Source organism: Labrus mixtus, chromosome 22 (assembly GCF_963584025.1).
Source record: "Labrus mixtus chromosome 22, fLabMix1.1, whole genome shotgun sequence".
Classification (NCBI taxonomy): domain Eukaryota; kingdom Metazoa; phylum Chordata; class Actinopteri; order Labriformes; family Labridae; genus Labrus; species Labrus mixtus.
This window is the reverse complement of record NC_083633.1, coordinates 6,399,919-6,407,664: the sequence shown is the minus strand read 5'-3', so window position 1 is coordinate 6,407,664 and position 7,746 is coordinate 6,399,919.

Here is a 7,746-nt window from a genome sequence, read left to right as displayed (position 1 = left end):
ACCACTCTACACAATCTTTGTGCATTTCCAACTTTTTGTTTCAATTATTAACGTTTAACTTTTTTGCTGGTTGAGTCTTAAGCAGTTATATAATAGCCTTTTAAGACTCTATTCTGCAACAGCACTGTAACTAAGACCTGCTGTCATTACCACTTTTTTATATTTTTAGAATTTAGGGGGGCCTATGCCTTCATTTAGACAGTTGATAAAGTAGGAAATTGGGAGAGAGAGGGAGAGTGGGGAATGAAAATGGCAAAGCGTTGAGGGTCAGGATTGAAGCTTGAAAAGGGGTTAAGAAGTTGCATGCTCATGAATCTTATCCATTTCATTTCAGGCAGTCCTTCATCATATGTTTATCAGGCAATTTTATAGCAAAGAAGAGGGATAGGATTTATCAGAAAGATTTACAATCATTCAATTTTTATCATTCAACCATTTTCTTATAGAGCTATGAAGTTTATATACAAACTTAAAATCGGAGGAGACTTTTCAAAAAGAGCAGGTAACTTAACTTACAGACAGGGACATCTTGCAAGCCAAACATCTTTAAGTTAGAGTGGGGTCAAGGGTTCCTTTCTTGAAAAAAGATGGGAAGAATGATGCCATTTTCTACATTTTGAAACTTTTATAATCAAAGACAAAATGTGTATTGTTTCCCGATGAGTCTGTGGAAACCTCATTAATATCATGGAAAATTCCTCACATGCTAATTGCTAATTTCTTTGTAATGTTCTTTTTCTTCAATAGATCTCTTTAATACTTTAATATTATGTATCATTACGGAATATTATTGAATTGAATAAAGAATTGGTTTTTTTTAATGCCAAGATATGAGAAAAATCCTGTCTGATTTTTTAAAGTAAAAAGAAAACAAGTGAGGTCTTCTGTACTAATTCTACATTTTGTTGTGACATACAGTCAAGGATATTAATGTCATGATTTGGTTTTGTATTTGAGTTTCCCTGTTTTTTCCCAGTGTTGTTTGTTTCCCTTGTGTGTTAATGTTCCCTAGTGTTGCTGGTTTTTCCCTTGTGTGTTTCCTAGTTTTGTCTTCAGTGTTTTCTGTTTTATTTTGTCATTTATTATCCTCATGTATCTCTGTGTTCTGGTGTGTTTTGTTAGATTCTTGAGTTCTGTGTGTCTGTTTCATGATTTAGTTTGTCCTCAGTGTTTCTTGTATTCCTGCCTGTGTGTTTCCCTGTGTGATTGCCCTGATTGTCCTCACCTGTGTCTTGTTAGTCTCACCTGTGTCTGGTTACCCTGTGTCTATTTAGTCTCTGTGTGTCTTCTGTTCCGTGTCAGTTCATTGTTGTAAGTTGCCAGTGTTGTTTGTCGTATGTTGGAGTGTTAGTGTTTCTCAGTGCTTCTCAGTGCTTGTCAATTTTTGGATTTTCTCAGTTTGGACATTTTGATAGTTGGTTTTAGTTTTTTGCCTTTTTGTTTAAATAAATAATTTTTGGTTTCTGCACTTGGGTCCACCTCCCTTGTTTTACACACCGAACCGTAACAATTAATGCACAATGTTATCGCACATAAAATATAATTTCCCTTTATAGTTGCCCATGCTGATGCTGGAGGGGATCATGAGACATGACGTGCACATGGTTGTAAGTGTGACATATAAAAGCTCATAAAGCTGGCTCTGCGCAGGCAAAGTGATGTTGTAGTTTCATCCAATGTTATTTGGCTTCTCTGTTATTTGGTGTTTGGTGTGAAGCAAACTTAAAAAGAAAGTTGAAACAAATTGAGAAGTTGTACGCTAAGCTTTTTTTTCTGTGATGGAAACCACAGAAAGATTCTCCACAGCTTCTCGTCATCCTGTTTCTGGTTTTGTGCAGGAAACTGTTAGATAGCATCTGATGGTGATGGTGAGAGCTCTCACGCTGCAGATTGCCGCAGGAAGCGTGGACTGTGTCACGGAGAAAGGCTCAGTACACACTCAGCAAGGTCTGGCTGCTGTGGCAGGCTCAGGACTTCACCTCCCTGGTACACAACACAGACACACACACACTTACTTTGGTGGGTGAAAGGGACACAGAGATGAGGATGTATTCATACACAGCCATGGCCAAAGGTTTGGAGAATGACACAAGTATTGGTTTGCTGCTTCAGTGTTTTTAGATCTTTTTGTCAGATGTTACTATGGTATGCTGAAGTATAATTATAAGCATTTCACCATCGTCAAAGGCTTTTATTGACAATTACGTTTATGCAAAGAGTCCATATTTGCAGTGTTGACCCTTCATGCTTCCCCCTGGCATGCTGTCAATCATCTTCTGGGCTTCTCACATCCTGACTAATGGCAGCCCATTCTTACACAATCAATGTCAGAAATTGTGGATTTTTGTTTGTCCACCCGCCTCTTGAGGATTGACCACAAGTTCTCTGTGGGATTGAGTTCATTTTCATGGCAAAGAGGGACTTTGCAATTAATTGCAATTCATCTGATCACTTTTCATAACATTCTGGAGTACATGCAAATTACCATCATAAAAACTGAGTCAGCAGACTTTGTGAAAATTAATATTTGTGTCATTCTCAAAACTTTTGGCCACTGCTGTACATACTGTATGTGTGATTTTTAACACACCTGGGTGTAGACATGTGTTTACACAGTGCAGTGTGTGGACATGTGTGACACTTTATGTTCAGGCTTCACAAAGAATATCATCTATTTCTTTAACAGGGCAAGATTTGTTTTTGTCTCTTAATACTGCTTTTCTTGTCCACTAAAAGGGGTTAAAGATACATTTGAAGAAGCTGTTTATTTTTAGGACTGAAGGCCACTCTTTCTATATGACTGTCTCTGGAAGTTTACAAGAGATGTGTTGTAGCGCCATCTTCTGATGGGTTTATGCAAACATGTTCTATGCAAATTAAGTGTTCATCAGTCAATAAATCAACATGAATATCCTAAAATCAAAACCAGAGGTAGTTTATGACATTTTAGATGTTTAAAAAGTCTAGGCTGTGTTTTTTTTCTTCAAAATATTAATCGCATGGATTCAACAACATCCAATTTGAGCAATCCCTTGGCAACAGTGACAAAGTTTTTTTTTATTTGAGTGAAATTAGCCTTTAGAAAACCGAATGCATTCATGGACAGCAATCTGCCATATCTGGTTTGGTGACAGGAGCCACGAGTCCCCCAGAGGTCTAAGCTTATAGCAGAACAAGGAGGGGCTGGCAGAACTGATTCAGCTTCCATGTTTTAAACCAGGGATGTCAAAGTTCTATTGGGTCGGGGGCCGGATTTGTTCAAATGAGACCTCAAGTGGGCCGGACTAATTTTGCCAACATCACTATAACTCAACACATGGATATATAGGCTTATGTATGATTGTATAGAAAACTTTAACATTAACATTAAGCAGAGGGGTTAACTCTGTCATTGCAAACTCCATGTTGGCACATGGAAATATTTAAATATACAACATTACAGAAGAAAACATCAATAATTATGTTTTCTTTGAGATTATTATAATATATTTAAATATTGCTGTTCAAGGTTATAGAAACTTTGACTTAGGTTATTCTACCTGCCCTGGGATCAGTGCATTAGAGAGAGAGAGAGAGAGAGAGAGAGAGAGAGAGAGAGACTTTAGATCTGTGTGTGTCAGGCCACAGCACCGTTTGCACTCGTTAAGGTTCATTACAGATAAAACCTGCTCACATGAATATGTTGTCACAAACACACAGAGTGTCTTTGATGCAAAGACCGAAGTCACCTTCAGGTATTTTAGTGTTAGGCATTATAAAATGATAACATGTTTCCAAACCAACAGACTTGAGTTGATCCTTCAGCGTTGATCACTGCAGTCTGATCAGCTCTGTGTGGAGTTCACCTTCTTCAACTAAGTAAACTCAGTTAAACGACTTTTGATATGAGTCTGGCAGTCCGTTCTTCTCCGTGTCCGCACTATCGTGATCTAACTCTGTCACTGACTTTTTATGCGCCATGAATCTGTGCCATCTCCATGCGGAATTCGAGGAAGCATTTTAGCGCTGCTCCTCGGTTAAACCAGCGGACCTCTGTATGATCAGGCAGCCTGTGCGTGATATCGTATTTGGATAAGAATGAAATGTTCAGTAATAGTTATATTTTTACGGTCTGATGAAAGCTGGTGATAAAGGTGCAACAGCAGGCTACTGCATTTAGAAGTGATGTCGCGCTGAAACTTTTAGGTGATCAACACAACACGTTCACCTCTTGGTGACCTAAAAATGAACCATATGTAATTAAAATCAGTTAATATTCATTTTAATTTACTGTTTTTACAATAACCAGAGGTAAAACTAGTCGGTCGATGCATCAGGCTAAACGCCGGTGTCCGCAACCTACACTTAGTCTGGATGTGAGGAGATGGTCTGGGCCGTTACGCATGGCGGAGAGGATTGTTTTTTATTTGCACGAGCTGCTCATTGTGGCTCACTCCATAGGAAGCTTTGTTATTATTACTCAAACTTTTGTTTTACATCAGTGAAGACAGGAGAAACTGGTAAGAAGTGTGGACAGAGCTGAAGACCGTCAGGATGCGCGCGCAGTGCAGCGGTGTGTCTGTCGTTAAGTCCCGTAGCTCTGATACGACTCTGGCAACTTGTGAGCAAATAAAACTAAATAAATATCGCTCCTTCGATCTCTATTGAAAACCTGCATTCTGTGTCACCTCTCTCAGGTGTTCAGTCTGTTTTCTGATGTGATGTATTACCAGCGTAAAGCAGGAGCAGCTCGTGATACTCCCTGCTGAGAAGATAGTTCAAAGTGCCCCGTTTAATTAATATTCGTATCATGATATCAACCTTTACGTCGCTCATTTTATATAGGTTTTAATACAATACGTATTACAAATATTTAATTTATAAAAAAATCGCAAAATATATTTCAATACATTTCCTCCTTATTCCCAAAACGTCTCGCGGGCCGGATGAAACCTGCTGTCCGGCCGGATACGGCCCGCGGGCCGTATGTCTGACGTCCCTGTTTTAAACCTACCCTACAACACAGAGACGTTGGTTGTCCTCTGTGAAACAAACTTACATATTAATATTATTCCACACAAGACGTGCTTGAAGGCTATGCCTCCCATACTACTTTTGGAGACTTGATGTAAGCCTGGATTCTGCTAGCACAATGTTCTCGGGTAATAGAGTGACATGATTTTTAATAATTAATGATGGGTTTAATCTTTGATTCGGATGTTTCAGATGTGAGAGAGTTTGTAGCGACTTCGGTTGTGAAGCGGAGGGTCGCCCGTTCAAGTCTGGATATGGACAAGGTCTGGAAATTGGTGTGGTAGCTGGAGAAGTGCCAGTTCACTGGAGCACTGTCAAGGTGCCCTTGAGTCAGGAACCAAAACTCAAATTGCTCTGGCGCTCTTTCAAGTGCAACCCCTCACTCTAACATCTCTTCATTATTGGGGCAGCGGTAGCTCAGTCTGTAGGGACTTGGGTTGGGAACCAGAGGGTCACCGGTTCAAGTGCGGACCAAGCATTGAAGTTGGTCTGGTACCTGGAGAGGTGCCAGATCACCTCCTGAGCACTGCAGAGGTGCCCTTGAGCAAGGCACCAAACCCCCTCCCCACCACCAGCTCCATCATTCTGACATCTCTCCCTTAGTGCATGTCCACAGGATCCTGTTTGTGTGCATGTGTGTATATACTTCAGCCTATGTGTGTGTTGCATGACTACAGAGTGTAAAAACTGAAATTTCCCCTTGCAGGGATCAATAAAAGTAAATCTTAAATCTTCATTAGTGCATATAGGATCCTGATTGTATATTTTGGCCAATGTGTGTGTAGCATGTCTCAATAACAGTGTAAAATTAATTTCCCCTCATGGGATTAATTAAGGATTTCTTCTTCGTCTTCTTAATGAATTGCTATTCAGTGCATAAATGTAAGTGGTGAGTGTGGTGGGAGAGGAATAAATATTCTGTAGTTGGGCGTTACATCAACAACTTGCTTCAGACGCAAACCAGTTATGAACTATCAACGCCTCTAAACTTCATGTCAAAAACTGTCTTTAAACTGTGAGGTAGTCTGGCATTTTTCTTTCAAACTGGCCCCTTACAATCGTACAATCAGGCGAACATGACATGAATATTTGATGATGTGTACTGACTCCCTTGTTGTGAGATGACCAAGTTTGTAAAAAATTAAAGAGGACATATTATCCCCCTTCTCCACCTTTTCAAACAGTCCCCCTGTGGTCTAAATGAAACATCTGTGCTGTGCTTTGGTCAAAATATAACATGAATCAAGCACCAGAGGAGGTTTGTGACCCTGTATAAACCAGCTCTCTCAGAACACTCTGTTTTGGTGTGTGTGTCTCTTTAAATGCAATGACCCCCCCCCCCCCCCCCCCCCCCCCCCCCCCCCCCCTCCCCCAAGTTTTCCTGGTAGACATCACTCCTTTGCTAGCGAGAATAAAAATGGTGGACCTAAGAAAAAGTTGTTCGAGGCTGGGGGTGGAGTCCATGAGTGGAGATACCAGGGGAGAGGAGTGTATTTTTTTTTACCAGAATCCCACTGTGACATCACAAGGAGAGCAAATTTGGAACGGAGAATTTTGCAGACTTATGCAGACCACAAACAAAGGACTGGATGGGTTTATTTCACATTTTGTGGGTCAGTAGACACTCAGGTTACCCAAATATATGTCCAAAAACACTGTAGAAGTGAATTTTTCATAATATGTCCCCTTTAAGCAATGTGAAATTTGAACTGTATCAATACTTTAAGTAGTCAAACTTTATATAGTTGGAAAACTAGTCACAGTCTTCCAAGATTATAACCATCTCTGGCATACATTTTAGCACAGAGGAGCAAAAGATTTAAGCTGAAACAGAAACACTTTCATTGGATCTAAGGCTTATCGATGGGATATGACCTCACTGCGCTCTCTGCCCCTCCTCTCTGCCTGGCACTGCCCGGACAGGTCTTCACCTGTGGCTTTAGTGGATACTGCAGTTAGCAGACCATGCTGCTGGAACTGCCGAGTCTTTGCACAAAGTATTTTTAATCTACGCAGCATTACATATCCACGGAATCATTTAGAACTCACGTTGCACCCTTTCACTTTCTGAGCAGAAGCAAACGGAGTGGGGAGGGGGAGCTGTGGAGACAGTCCTGTAGGAGGCGTGATGGGCCAGCTAGCTGTCATTATAATGAAAACAAACAATGGACCGCTGCCCCTGCTATGTGGACCGGTGATGAGCAGTTACATTAAAAAGAGAGTAGATAGGTTTAACTTCGGCTCCGATGGGGCAGGAATCTGTGCCAAGAATCATCTGTGGGTCAGACTCCGGACCAGAGCGGACCCCCACCCCTCCCTCGGTAATCCAGATTAACCAGTCCAGCCCTGATGGTGGCTGACTGCTTTTCTTTCTGGTATCCAGAAGAACAAAAAACAACTTCACAGAGCTGACACTAGATGTCATCCAAATGTCATCACACAAAACACTATGGGCAATGTTGATTCGCCATAACACAGACCAATCAGAAGTACTCAAATGACACGAAAAGCTGATGAGTGAAGACGATAATGTCCTCACCATGTTTCCCTGATTGATGCTCCTCTGGATAACAAATTAAATCTGGAAGCTGTCATCACCCCCATGATTATTGGGCTGTGCGAACTAGATGAATGAATGCTAAATGCTAAATGATAGCACACATTATATTTACATAAAGCGACATAATTACACTGTCGATTAGATTTCGGTTTCGGCGCGCTCCTACTTTTCGC